The sequence below is a fragment of the Astatotilapia calliptera genome, chromosome 11, assembly GCF_900246225.1.
Source record: "Astatotilapia calliptera chromosome 11, fAstCal1.2, whole genome shotgun sequence".
NCBI lineage: Eukaryota > Metazoa > Chordata > Actinopteri > Cichliformes > Cichlidae > Astatotilapia > Astatotilapia calliptera.
The window spans coordinates 5,641,954-5,655,816 of NC_039312.1; the positions used below are offsets into that span (position 1 = coordinate 5,641,954).

Here is a 13,863-nt window from a genome sequence, read left to right on the forward strand (position 1 = left end):
CAAATCCTGTTCATGACTTTCCTTCATAATGTGTGATCAGTTATCTACACAGTAATTTCCTCTTGCATCTTTGGTCCTTCTTCAGTCGATATTAACTTGTTCTTAAAAATCTTTGGGTAGTTTTTTTTTCTGTAAATCTAAAACATAACATGTATTAATGTGCATTTGAAATGTTATTTGTATTTACTTGTCAAAGCTTCAAATTGGACTTTGGGATATTATAAACATTAAAAAACAGAGATTACTACACTTTCACTTTCTTAAAAGTCCAGGCAGTCTGACACTGCGATTGTGATCACATTTGTAATCTGTAAGTGGTTTTTTTGTGTTGTTTTTTTTAAACACATTCATTAAAAACTCTCGAGTATTGCAGCTTTTTTTAACCACTCCAGAGGAAACACTTTAGAAAGCTCTGCCTTTTCTGGCTGATTCAGTTTCACATATTTGCGACTGAGGCCCAGTGTCTCCCAGCTCTGTCTTTGTGACGACATTTTACATTTTTTATTTTTTGGAGAAAAAAACATAAACATAGATTTTGAAACGATTCAACATCACTTAGCTGCGTCTGCGTTTACGTTGTAGCGCCTTTTTACTGCCAGTAACAGACGACACTGAGCACAGTTGTGGTTAACGTTTTACGATACACTGACCTCTTAATGCAGTTTGCAGTGGCTGTTTTCCACTCACGCACAATAATGTGTGTCTCCTTTGTTCTGCCTCATCATCACAGGTGGTAACCTTGTGCGTTTGATGGTTACTCAGCTTTTATCTCCCGCTGAAGGGCAAAGAGAGATTTCCGTGTGCATGTGTGTGTCTGTCTGTGGTTATGTCTGTGTCTGTGAGATCAGTATATATCAGTGTTATTATGTCATTTTTCCAAACAGCAAATAAAGATAGTGGACGTCTAGGCTGGCAGACATCATTCTGCAAAGAAGGCTGTCCGCAGAATGTTCACATCAGTGCGGGAGGGAGAGTATTTACAAAGCCACATACCAGTCATAGCAAAAGGGGAAAAAATGTTGCAGTAAACTTGACATTTACAAAACCCAGTCTGGCCTACTGCACAGGTGAACTCATCTAAGCGACATGTGGAAAAGAAAGAAACACAGAAAGATAAGAAAGAAATACTTTAAACCAGGAGGCTGATGTAAAGATGATTAACAATATCTAAATCCTTCAATCTGCACATGTTTAAATTAAACAACCTGTTGCATAAATAAGTATAAATTTCAGGCTTTATTTCCAGTCTTGGAATCAAATGTTCACTGTTTCAAAATAAGAGCCTCAGATACTGTGCAAGATATTCTTTTTGTTCTTGCAGACCACGTCAGGTGCTTTACTTTTAATAATAAATATATTGGCTTTTGTTGGTTAGCTAGCTCCTGCGGTTGTTTCTCTTCTGTCAAACAAAGGGCCGTCGTTATTACTGCTGCCACAAACCTAAAATATCTTTCTTAACTTGGCAACAGATTGAAATGTACAGGATTAAGCTCCATTAAAACTAAAGCAAATTATGTTAATATCAAACAGTTAGAAAATGTCAGTTTACTTGGAACAACACAGACTTATTCAAGCTGACTGACAGTCTGAATATCCAGAAATCTTAATGCCCCAAAATCTCTCTTCAACACAGCCCGGTTCCCCGGGTTAATCCTGACCCCTGACCTTCACACTGTGATGTAACTTCCCTGCTGTTTGTTATTTTCCGTGATGTTATATCCTGTTTCTATATTTTCTTACACCACAGGAAGCAGAGCCAGCTTTGTTGCATCCCCAGGGGCATTCTTCAGTCAGAACCATCTCCAGACTCAGGCTTTGCCCACGTCACATTCTCTCTCTTCCCACTCTTTCTCTCATTAATGCATACAGTGTTACAGGCCGCACCCTCAGTCCTGTAACAGACGTGCATTCCCCAGCTGCTCCTATAATTACTCTGCAAACAGCTTTTATCAGTTTCAGTTCAGCACAGTTTACAGCCATGTCACTCTATCGCTGCTGAGCAGGTGCTTTTCTTTCTTGTTATCAGCCGTCATTCGTACGGAAAATTCACTTGGAAAGAAAAGAATAACACAGGCAAAAGTTGACATTATAGTGATGGAAAAATGTCAAGCTGCTTAATCTGTTCTCTTCCTTTTGCGTGGAATAAGAGGTTGACATCTAGTTCAGATTTTTCCCAGATCCATGTGGATCTGGGAACTGATGTCTGCACCAGTTATGACAATGTAAACCGACCACATGCAACTTCTGGGAATCAGTCCATGAAAGTCAAAAGCCGTGATACCATAAATCTTGGAAATTTGGGTGATTTCTACGTCAAGTTTGTGTTCTAGTCCAACTCTGGAATGATTTCAGTGCGACTGCTATTCTTAGAGTGCTATTTTGTCATCCTCTGCTGCTTTCTCTGGGATGTCACTATGAACTTGTGCCATTAGCTGTCCTGACTCGTCTGAAGGAGAACATTTAAAGGTTTATTCCACAGTGCTGTCATGTGGTAGTACACAGCACCGTGAAGTTTTCTTGGTAACGCTTTATAATCACCATCACTAACATTATACTTTATTATTAATCACAAATTATAGTTACCTATACATATAAATGTATGCGCTAATAACTGAAATAGGCATACGGTAGAATGAAATAGCTAGGATCTCAGGACCTTTCATTGGGTTCTTGTATTAACCCTTGTGTGGTGTTCGTATTTTTGTTACTCAGCCAGTGTTCATGGGTCTGGTGGACCCGCTAGAGTTTTGGCTTTCCAAATTAACACTATCAAACAATTTTATGTTAAATTACTCAACAGATGTTTACTTCATCCCAATTACAAGACATATGAACAGCAAACATGGTTAATTTTTTCCCTTTAACTTTGTTAGATCACATTTATGAATTAATGTGCTTCTCGTTTTTCTTTTATATAAAATGTTATAAATAAATCAGTTATAATCAAGTGGAGTGAGTGGAAAGACACAACACATTTACACGTGAAAAAATAATTAATTGTTTAATTTTTCTTTTGAAAAAAACTGAACACGGGTCTCACAGACCCGAACACCATACAAGGGTTAAAATATATGTGCAATAGAAAAGTGACTGTAGAGTTTTAAGCAAGTTCATAGATTTAGGTTTAGCTCAATTAGCTTCCAAGCTGAAGTTGGGCTTTTATCTCTGACAAAGACAACCTCTACCCACAGAGCTGTGTAACAGTGCAAAGCTCAGTAGCTGAGCTAAATGGGGTCTGTTTGGGATTTGAGAAAACTCACTTGTATGAAATTTAGCAGCAGACCTCAGACGTAATCACCACAATAACAGCAGGGCAGACATCTATTCTGTTTCCCCCTGTTGGGCCCCAGGAGTTAGTCATCCAACCAATTTAGCAGGTCCAATGATCTAGTGCCAGGCAGACAGAGCGCTCCCACCAGGGCTACACAGATGGAGAGCCAAGCAAATTAGACACGACCTCGGAGTACAAGGCAGGGGTCGTTTTCTCTCGGACACAGAAGAGAAGAACAGTTTTCCACACAGGCATGCAACCAGACCTGATTCTCATAACAGTCAAAATAGTTGAGCTGAGATGTTGTTGTTATTCTACAGATTCATTGGGCCATCATACATTTGTACATCTAATGCAAATAAACAAGCCTGTATAAATAATTATTAAAATTAATTAATGTTTAATACCTTTAGCATGGCCACAGATCTCTGCACTGCAGCTTCACAGATTGAATTACATAACCTTTAAGCTGATTATAAAATTGACTTGAGGAAGTGTGTCATCTTGTGCATCTCACTGGATCGCTCCTTTTGCTCCTAAATCAATAGACACTACAGTGTGTGCGGTTGCCTACTCATCCACCCGCTATCAGGTCTGTTACCATAGCAACCTAATGAAGACTAAGAAGGCCTTTTAAAAGTATAACAGCTGAAAATAACGATCGTGGGCAGCTAACCAGCTAGCAACAATCAATGTGACAAGACTTCAAATGCTGTCTCTGGTTTGGTAGCGACTTAACGGGAAAGAGCCAAACAAACTGAGACGAAACAAGGAGTTCGATCCTAGAAAGACAGACTTCACTCCAACTGCTGCAAACTCACACGTCCTACTTTAAAGGTTTTAGAGTCACCTTCTATCCACCTGCTGACTAGCCAGTTGGAGGCCTCTTTGGTACCAGTGGAAGTTACAGACTGGTTAGAGATTTGCCTTACTACTGTAGTTAATGAAGATTCATTTGAAACATGTACCAAAGGCCTTAACCCCCCCAAGTTAAGTGATGAATAATTTGAATTGTTGTACAGTTTTCCTGCTGGGGCAGGAGGTGGGTTTCCTCAGGCTCAGCAGGATATAAGCAGAAAGAGTAGTCATCCATTCCTCAGCATTTTCTTTCTTATTTTAATGTCTATTTTTGTGTGTCCTTCTCTGTTGTACTCCCCCTCCCCTTTCATTCCTGCTGTCCATTGTTCTGGAGACTTAAACTGCTGCAGATGTTTCTAAAAAAAACATGGGAAACTTTCTCTCTCTCTTTTTTTAACAATACTGCCATTTCTTTTTCAGTCACTCTCCTAAAAACAACAAAATGACTGCTTTATATTTGCACCTCACAGTCTCTTGGAGATCCGATGAATATATATGTTTTATTCAGGGGTTGCATCCCAAACTGCTCTCCCAAGTGCAGATTTTGCATCTGCACTTTCCATTCAGATATATGCGGCATATAAATATAATATAATAAAAGCCCTATGAATTAAAAATTAGCAGTGTCATGCAAAGTGCTTTAGCAAATAGAAGAAAGCTTTCCAAATGAAGTATCCCTGCACTTAATGAAAACCTTTTAGAACAGGTTTCTGTATCTTATACTCAAAATCTCATATTTGTTTGCCACATTTATCAATAACATCACCATTGCATAACACGGATTCCATGTATTATAGTGTAAATGGTAAATGGACTGGTTCCTATATAGCCCCATTCACACTAGCACATTTTTCTAAGTGACATTTTTCTAGGTAACATTCACACGCGTTCATATTCCGATGGATGCATCAGAGAGCAATTTGGGGTTAGTATCTTGCCCAAGGATATTTGGCATGCAGACTAGGGGAAGCCAGGAATTGAACCACCAACCTTTCAATCAGTTGAAACCTGACCTGTTCTACCGCCTGAGCTACAGCCACCCTTGTACGAGTCAGACAGTGTATGCACGAGTTGAGGTGATAGGGAGTAAAACTGACAGAACTCTCTGATATAGCTTCAACAGATCCAAAGAGAACAGCAGTCTTTGGATCCTGACATAAAAACAGGATCTGTATCTGTATAAGCAAATGAGTTACATGGAGTTAAGCATCCCAGGTATTCCATGTGTGACTGCATCCCTGTGTGTAGGCATCACAGCCCAGTTCTACAAACTTGTTACATTGCAGCGCTTCAGTTTTACCCTAGAAATACTACTACGGCTTCTGATTGAAATTACAATCTATATACTAGATAGTAATCTGGTGAATTAGCATGCTAACCAGCTACCAGTTACCAAATGCCACTTTGTACCAACATTTTTTCCAACATGGGAGGAAAACTAGCAATTTTGAGATTCTGTTTTTCTTTTTTACAGTCTAGTCCCTGTTAAAAGATAGCCAGGGAATAAAACGGTAAACACAGTGAGTTCACTACTGTGCTAGTCTGATGTGATTAGCTAATTCAGCACGCTTCAGTTTTGGAAACCAAGATACCAGTGAAAGTTAATTACAATACAAATGATTCCAACTACATTGCATTGATAGCTGTACCTGTTCTCCAAGGTGTTATAGTCATTTATACCACCCAGGCATTCGTGAAAAACTGGATTTACAAGGTTGAATTAGAAGATACAGTTAAGCTAATTAGCTAATTTTATTGGATTGGTTGAAGAAATAGAACTGCTATTTCATCATTTTATCACAAATTGCAAAATAACAGCAACGTCTTTTAGAGTAATTTTTTTTTTTTTACTTTTAAGAAACAATGACTAAATGAATTGGTAGATTTTGTTCATTAACTGTATGTTTTTCTCAAAATGGTCAGTGTGTAAGAAAGGAACGGAAATTATAGAGAACACAGCTAAAACAATATTTCAAGCAACAATTTTCGACTTCATTTAAAAAGAAAAATTCAACATCTCGTGGCATATTTGGTGAGAAAACCTGGAAAAATTTACCTCCTTACTTGTGAGACAACTATTGTTTCTCCAGAGTTATCAGGTTTTCACAGCAAGCCCACATCTTAAAATCCACACATTTATTTTTGTTAGTCTTCTCCATTCAAGATTCTGTCTACACAGGCAACTGGTGCAGTGCTGCTGCTTGTGATTTCAATAAGGGGCAGCTATTGGGGCAGTTTAGGTATAGTTTGGGTTTTACTGTAAAAATATTTTATCTGTAATCGTTCATAATGTACACTTTAGGAAGAATGGGCTGTTGATATGTTGTTTGCTTCAGGACTCAGAACATCCAGCTGATTTTATGTGAATAAAAACATTGTGCCTCAATTTGGGGGGGTTGCTAGTACACTTTCATCTTGTTTTCCATGTATACTATTTACTTACTGCACAGAGTGTAAGTGTTGACCGATTTATCTGCAGGCCGACAGTATCGGCCGATATTAACTATATAACAAGCAAACAATCAAATTAAAAAAGTAAAGAAGAGGCAGGAGAAACACCCTTCAACCATGTTGATTTTGCATAGTTTATCCACCAGATGATATTCTGCAAATTCCCTGTTGGCAATGCAGATGTTTGGAACACCGCAAACACAAAAAAACCCAAAACAGCATCGACAGATTTATGAGAATATCTGATTTTTACATTGCCAAATATCGATACTGGTATCAATCCTTAAAATTCTACATTCATCATGCTTATTAGACCATGTATTATTCTGTGCAACAGCTATGGTGACATCTAAACAGCAAACCAATCCACAGACATCAGTGTCTTAAAAAAAAAAGATAAACGTAGCTAGCTAACATTTATATTACCATCTGCAGTATATTCCTCCTTCTGGACAAAAATTGCTTGCTGCTTCCTCCTCTTCTGCTACGCAGCAAAGATTGCAAATACTGAGAATGAGAAGTGCGCATCATTCTCCACTCGACTTTTTGACAGCTCCAGGTCCACCACGCAGGTATTTCTTGTGCATGTAGTCGTACGTGTCAGTGTGAATGCAAGCATGAGAAGAATGGCACGTATGAGACAGCAATAGACAAAAAGAAATCTGGCCTCAAGATGTTGCAGCATTAGATTTCCTGTTTACATCCCTCAAGGAATTAAGAACTGTAGTTACCAAGCTGCACGTCTCTATCTGGAATTGATCGGTGTATAAAAAACTGAATGGATGCTTCAAATGGAGGATTCATGCAGACCACTGTAGCGTTGGCCAATTTTACCCAGTTGTGATTACGGTTATTTGACTTTCTCTTTCCATCTTAACATTTTATTACCTTTTTTGAATTTGTTTAGCAGTTAACCACAGTTGGTACTGCACCTCACATTTCTGCACCCCCCACCATTATCATACACCTACACACAGAGCACAGTGTATTTGATTGAGAGTACTGTGTGTGTGTGTGTGTGTGTGTGTGTGTGTGTGTGTGTGTGTGTGTGTGTGTGTGTGTGTGTGTGTGTGTGTGTGTGTGTGCTTTTTTACCCATGTGCATGTGTCTGCTGTGCATGCAGCCAGAAATCTCATCAATGGCTCTATGATTTTGCTGAATGTTACTATGGTAACTGCAGTGGAATTGCCTCTTAAGAGAGAGCTGGTCGTGTGTAGGTTGAAATAATGCTGAGGATGAAGAGCATTTAAATAATGGAAAAACAAGGTGCAAGAGAAAGGTGAGGAGTTTATGAATCAAAGAGGAAAAAGATGAAAGACTCTATAAGATTCATATCGATACTACAAATATTTACTGAATATGTATTCTCTTCTTTCACTTGTCTCATAAACATGTTCATACAATTTGATTGCAACCTTTGTTTTACAAAGAAATGATTTTGTCCACCGGGGAAGTGATCAGAAAGTCTCTTCAGCAAAGCTGAAAGGACTGTAAATTGTGAATGTGAATCCAAGCCGTAGTCAACCAGATGTGCATAGACTTTACTTCAATCTGAATGACTGTGCTCATTTTGAATGATAGTTCATTTGGTGTTTAAAGAATGCTGCAGCTGCTGTCTCCCTCTCCCTACAACAACTAAAATAAATCAACTGATGAAGTAGAAGTCAATTTCTGAAGTCATATTCAACAGTAAAAGTGTCTTTGATGCTCTCACTTGAACTTTTTGTGCCTGCGTGGCTTCTCTCCAAGCGCACCAGTTTCCTCAAACAATCCAAAGACATGCATGTTAGATTAATTGGTGATCCTAGCAGCGGAGGTGAGGATGTGATCGTGAAGGTCTGAGTGTTAGTATCTGGACCGACGCCATGTCCAACACACAGCCTACCTCTTACCCAGTGTCAGTGATTAAGCCAAGCCCCCATTGTGCCTTGGAACCACTTAATCCCTGTGTTTACATTGAGGCTGAAATTGGATGTCACTACATTACCTTCAAGGTTTTCCATGTGTAGTAATTAGAAACCAAGATAAGATCCTTACCCTGTTTGCTTAACCTGCAACTGATTATCATAAAAAGACATCTAGGATGAAAACCTGAAAAATTTCGACTACTACAGGTCACTGCTAGAGTTTAAACGTCTTAAAATCCAGCAAAAATCACTAACGTTGGCCTGGATCCACTATCCAGGACCACTATCCATCTTCCACACAGTAGATAATCTGCTCATGACAGTGGGTTCCTAGGCATGCTTGGAACTACAGCTTACAGTAAAGCTTAGAAGAAGCCCAAAACTCAAATGGGACCATCTATTAGCCTATCTAACACAAGAGTGTAGGCTTTTTTGGAGGACATATTATGAGGACTTAGCACCCCCAGCCTGAAATGCAAGAAACCAGCTTTTCCACTGTCTGACGTTCTGAAGAGCACACTGAAGGATGCAGCAGCCTTGAGACGCTCTGACACGTGTCCTGTCACTCAGCAGTGCCTACTCGTTTTAATGTCAGCTGCTGTCAATCCTTTGTGCACATTGCAGTACATATACATAGACATCTATCTGATTTGTTGTCCTAAGGATTGCCAGGCCTTTAGATCAGAGTTTTACAGTCCCCTTTGTGTATTTTTACCAAGGATAGCGAAAATCATTTTTCAATAACATGAATTTATTAATGATAATGTTACTCGCAAGAATCGCTATCCATTATAGAAGTAGCCAGTTTTGTTTTTTTCTCTCCTTGAGGAACTTTTTGGTCATTAAAAAAAAGACCACATGAAGATGAAACCACCACAAAACGTAGAACTTCCAGTGGTCCAGAAAAAAACACATACAGGCTTCAGCTGAAAATCCATGTCATCATCAAGTGGGTTGCCAGGAGCATCCTCGGTTGGCTAAGCATGTCATCGGGACTGGCAGAGTGGTTTCATGGCTGCAGCGGTGTGTGGGGTGAGTGGGCTGTGTGAGCGTATATGTACGCGCTGGAAATAGCAGGTGACAGGGCACAGTGGGTCACTAATTACAGATTTGTAAGTGTGCATGTGTCTGTGTGTGTACGCAGGCTGGTGTTAGAGCAGCAGACAGGGTCACGGCTGTGGATTTCATTAGGTGAAGTGCTTGGCGACAGACTCTGGTGTAACCGCTCCGAGGGTCCGTTGCTGACATTCGGTCAGTGTGGTAATTGGCACTAAGTCAGAGCTTTTGAAAGTTATTCAACCAAAACCTTTGTTCAGCTTCACCTGCTTCAAAGAAGAAAAATGAAAAATCACATGTGTCCGTCATTTCCTTTCATTTAATTTTAAAGGCCTTGAATGTATTTCTTTCTATGAATCATCTAATAAAAGAGAGTGCACCATTGCACACTGAAGAAACCACCTGAAAGTAAGCACTGCTTCATTTTTATTTCCGAATAGTGTCAAAATTGTAACTAAAGACTTGGTGTAGAAACAAATAGCTTAATGTTTCATATTCTGTACAAGCTTTGCAGCCACATTTGGTTACATTAGCAGCATCTCTCTATGGTAGATGTTACACCTTCACAGTGTAATATCTACCATATGTGATAGGTTGCAGTGAAATTCTCTAAAGACACGCACAATTCCCAGTATATATACTGGATAAATACCAATGTTATTTCCATTACCTGCTGCTGGATTCATGTTCCCTTAAATATTAATTGTAAAACTTCTGATCTTGTTTGCAACATTGAACATGATATAAGTCTGAATGCATCCAGTCTCACTGAGGCCTGAAATTATAATGGACATCTTGCTGTTGCATCTTTATTCCGTAGACATCTTAAGATGTCGGCCTCGCATCTTAAGAATGTAGCTCAAAGTGCAGCTGGGCTTAGGACCACCTTTAGTGCTGCTTGCATAGCTGCTGTTTTTTAGAGCAGTTGGAAAGAAAAAGAAAATGAATTTGTGGTGTCTGACCATGTTGGAAATACAGTGTTTATATTGGCCACTCGGAGAGAAAAAGCCAGCTGTAATATCATGAGGCAAGACGTGATAATTGTTTAGATATGGGGACATTCTCTTGCCGTAGGCCTTCGTACCGCTGCGTTTGGTTGCTCACAGAAAAGCTAGAGAAACAGCTGTGTGACAAACAAAAAGGAGAGAAGTTCAAGCCCTGCATACTCTTTGACACCGCTGTAAAGTTTTTGACCATTTAGTCCTGTTTAACTTTTGTCAGAATTCATACTTTGGGATTATAGCGCGCATGCTGTATGTGCTAACATCTCCCCGGCCCACATTTTCAGTCCACTGCAGTTCTTTGTTGTGCCCTACGTGTTAGCAGAAGTCGTTTAATAAAAAGTAAACAAAGGCGATTGTATAAGTGTCATCAGTCACATGGTACTCAAGCAGTTGATTATGACCATAGCACCCCAAGCATCAGGGCACTTTTCATCGCCATGTTTACTGAAGAGAAGTGGTAGCTGTTCTATAGCGCCTGCCTGGTTATTGTACCATGATTTAGAGCACGGCTGCAGCTCAGATAATTCAGCACTCACTTAACTTATCACTTCTCAAATAGCCTTGCTTACACTGGGGATATTTTTCCTTGGTGACGGCCTTAGTCATACCTTGATATGACCTGAACTTGCTGGTGGGTGGGACTGCAAAGAAGTCACCTTCTTTTTTTGCTTCTCATTTCTCTCTGAGATTGCAGTATTCAGTACTGTGAACGAGCTGTTCGTCGTGACGTAAAAAAAGAGGCTTTCATTTCCTATGGTTTCCTAAAACATGCTTTTATTCATGGTGGTTTTGAGGACATAAGTGACTCATTTCCTTTTCAGAGTGCAGGCCAAGGCAGGCCTAACAGCACATCGCACAGAGCTGAATATATACTGTACACAAATGTACACAGCCTCAACACATGAATTCCAAAGCATATGCAGTCACCATAGCTTGGTACTTCTAAATATACTTTGATTGCATTCATACTGAAAAATATGCCTGTGCATATATTGTACACTCACATACACACTGACACTATAGTTAGTGTAATGAGAGCGCAATCTCTCTGAGATTAGGAGCAAGCACTTCCTGTTTGTGTCACCAAAAGGGCAGATAAGACCACTTAAAAGCTGTATTTGTTAGTATTTCCATGCCTTACTGAGTCTCCAGTGCAGTAAGAAAGAAAATAAATAACGCGTCATCAAGAAATAATATCATAATTGACTGCAGACAAAACAAAAGTGGCATTATATAACACGATTGTGCTTGGGAGTGGACATTTTAAGAAGAAACAGTGTGCTTGGGTATTTGAATGACCCAGCTGTTAAGCATTTTCATTTTATATAGCCTAACTAGGAAACGGTGAAATACTGGGTGATTTAAAGACACATAAAAGAATAAAGTAAATACACAAATAAACATCAGCTCCCTGAGAAGTTTCATGATCTTCTTAGCCAGCAGTCACCAATTGCTCAACACGAAATCTAATGAGCAGCTTTTATGAGCGCCGTCGCTTTTACTGTCTTAAAAGTAATACAATGGTCCATTTGCTCTAGCTCAAATAAAGGCCCAGTTAATGAATCATCATTGTCGCTACTTTAAGTAAACATTCTCATTTTACATGAACATTTCAGCTCAGAGCCTGCAGATGGGGATCGTAAAGCTTTAACCTCTTTATAAAGATCTGGGCCCGTATCCCTAAAGAATCTTTGTGCAAAAAGTGGCTCCTAGCGGCCAAATTCTAAGAAAATTCTCAGAGTCATGACGTTTTCTTAGAATTTCCCCTAAAAGTGACACGACAATCCCAGTTAATATAAAAGCTATTCCTCAAGATTCCTAGCGCTTAAAAGGGCTCCTAAGGCGAGATCTGCTAAGAGCAGGGAAGAGGACTTTTAGTGGCTTAGGAGTTCCCCTAAGCAGCTGCACAAAATGGCCAACAGAAGAGGCAGGAGAGATGTCCTGCAAACACTGGATGACAGGGAATTATTGAGATGCTACAGATTGGATCGTGCAGGAATCATGTTTGTGGTGGATCTCCTTAGAGATGCAATTACTTCACCAACTCGACGCCACAACGCTATTACACCGGAGACGAAAGTAATCACAACCCCGAGGTATTTGGCAACCGGGAAAATGCAACAATGCAGCAGTGATGACTTGGGTCTGCAATCACAGACATTGCTAAAAGCTGAGCCGTGTTACCCTCGTTAAGACCACACTGGACTTGTAACGTTGTGATTTCTACTTCATTAAGGACAGCCTCTTGAGATAGGCCATCTTGTTTTCAACGGGGTCCATATGGGAGTGAAAGTACAAAATGTGCCAGCTAGGATATTAATATGAGCAAATAAGACACGAATCATTATTTGAACAGGGTGTAATGAGTTTAAGTTTTCACATATTTTAGATTCTAATGGCTATAACCCCTACAGCTTACTATTCATTTTCCAGATATTTTCTTGAATGTGAAATATTATTTACAATTACAGTCAGCATAAGATTAGAGTATATAATATGTTTATTGATTTGAGGGTACATCCTTTGCTCATTATCACCAAAAGCTCATTTCCATCAAACTTGTAGGATCAACCAATCACGGCTTTTGAAATGATGACTCATACCTAGCAACGGGGTCAACCACACCTCCTCACTAAGATAGGATTTTCCATCCATTCCTTGCTCAGAGTTCACTGAAAATGTTCTGGAATCACTTCTAAGCTAAAACTCCTGGCAAGGAATTTTTAGGTTAAGTTAGGAGCTCTCTGAGAGGATTCTCAGAATCTTTAGGGATACGGGCCCTGGACCGCAAACACTGATATCACAAGTTCCAGGAAGACAATAGAGAAATTGTCTTTCTCGAGAGGTTATGAATCTGAACGATGTTTGTTAAGCAGATCAGTCTCCAAATCATTTGACTGTACTGCCTTTTCCTTCCAGCGCATCTAAGCCAGTTAAGTGTGTTTGCGGAGATTTTATAGAGTAATTAAATCCATGTACTTTTGGTGCTGTGTGCACTCAGGGTCCACAGAGCTATTTTTATTTTCCATGGAAAGTTCCATTAGTTTTAAAAAAGGAGTGATCAACGTAACGTCTGAGGGGCTTGCTTACATTTTTGCTTCATATCAGGCGAAGCTACTAAAGGAGACAGCAGCTAGCTCATCTGTGTAGCTGATAGTCCAAATATGAACTTGTGCTTTATAAAGAAAAACAGACACATTTGATTTTACTAGTTGATAACACAGCACAGGTCTAAACTGAGCAACTCTTCAGTGGAAAAATGTATGCAACAGTCGCCCTTGCAAAACTTTTTTTCAATGAATGTCTCACACTAATA

At 39.5% G+C, this 13,863-nt stretch overlaps 1 protein-coding gene across 3 annotated transcripts in view; it reads left to right on the forward strand.

The window, feature by feature from the left end:
• The window catches only part of ncalda (neurocalcin delta a), a 66,465-nt gene that overhangs the window by 37,892 nt on the left and 14,710 nt on the right, over positions 1-13,863 (forward strand). Inside the window, exon 1 of one of the 3 annotated variants that reach the window (XM_026185676.1) lies at positions 7,042-7,152. The exons of the other annotated variants lie outside the window; for them this stretch is intronic. The gene's annotated coding sequence lies outside the window, so the exon portion shown is untranslated. Of the gene's footprint in view, positions 1-7,041; positions 7,153-13,863 lie in introns of those variants that run through there. 3 annotated transcript variants of the gene reach the window in all.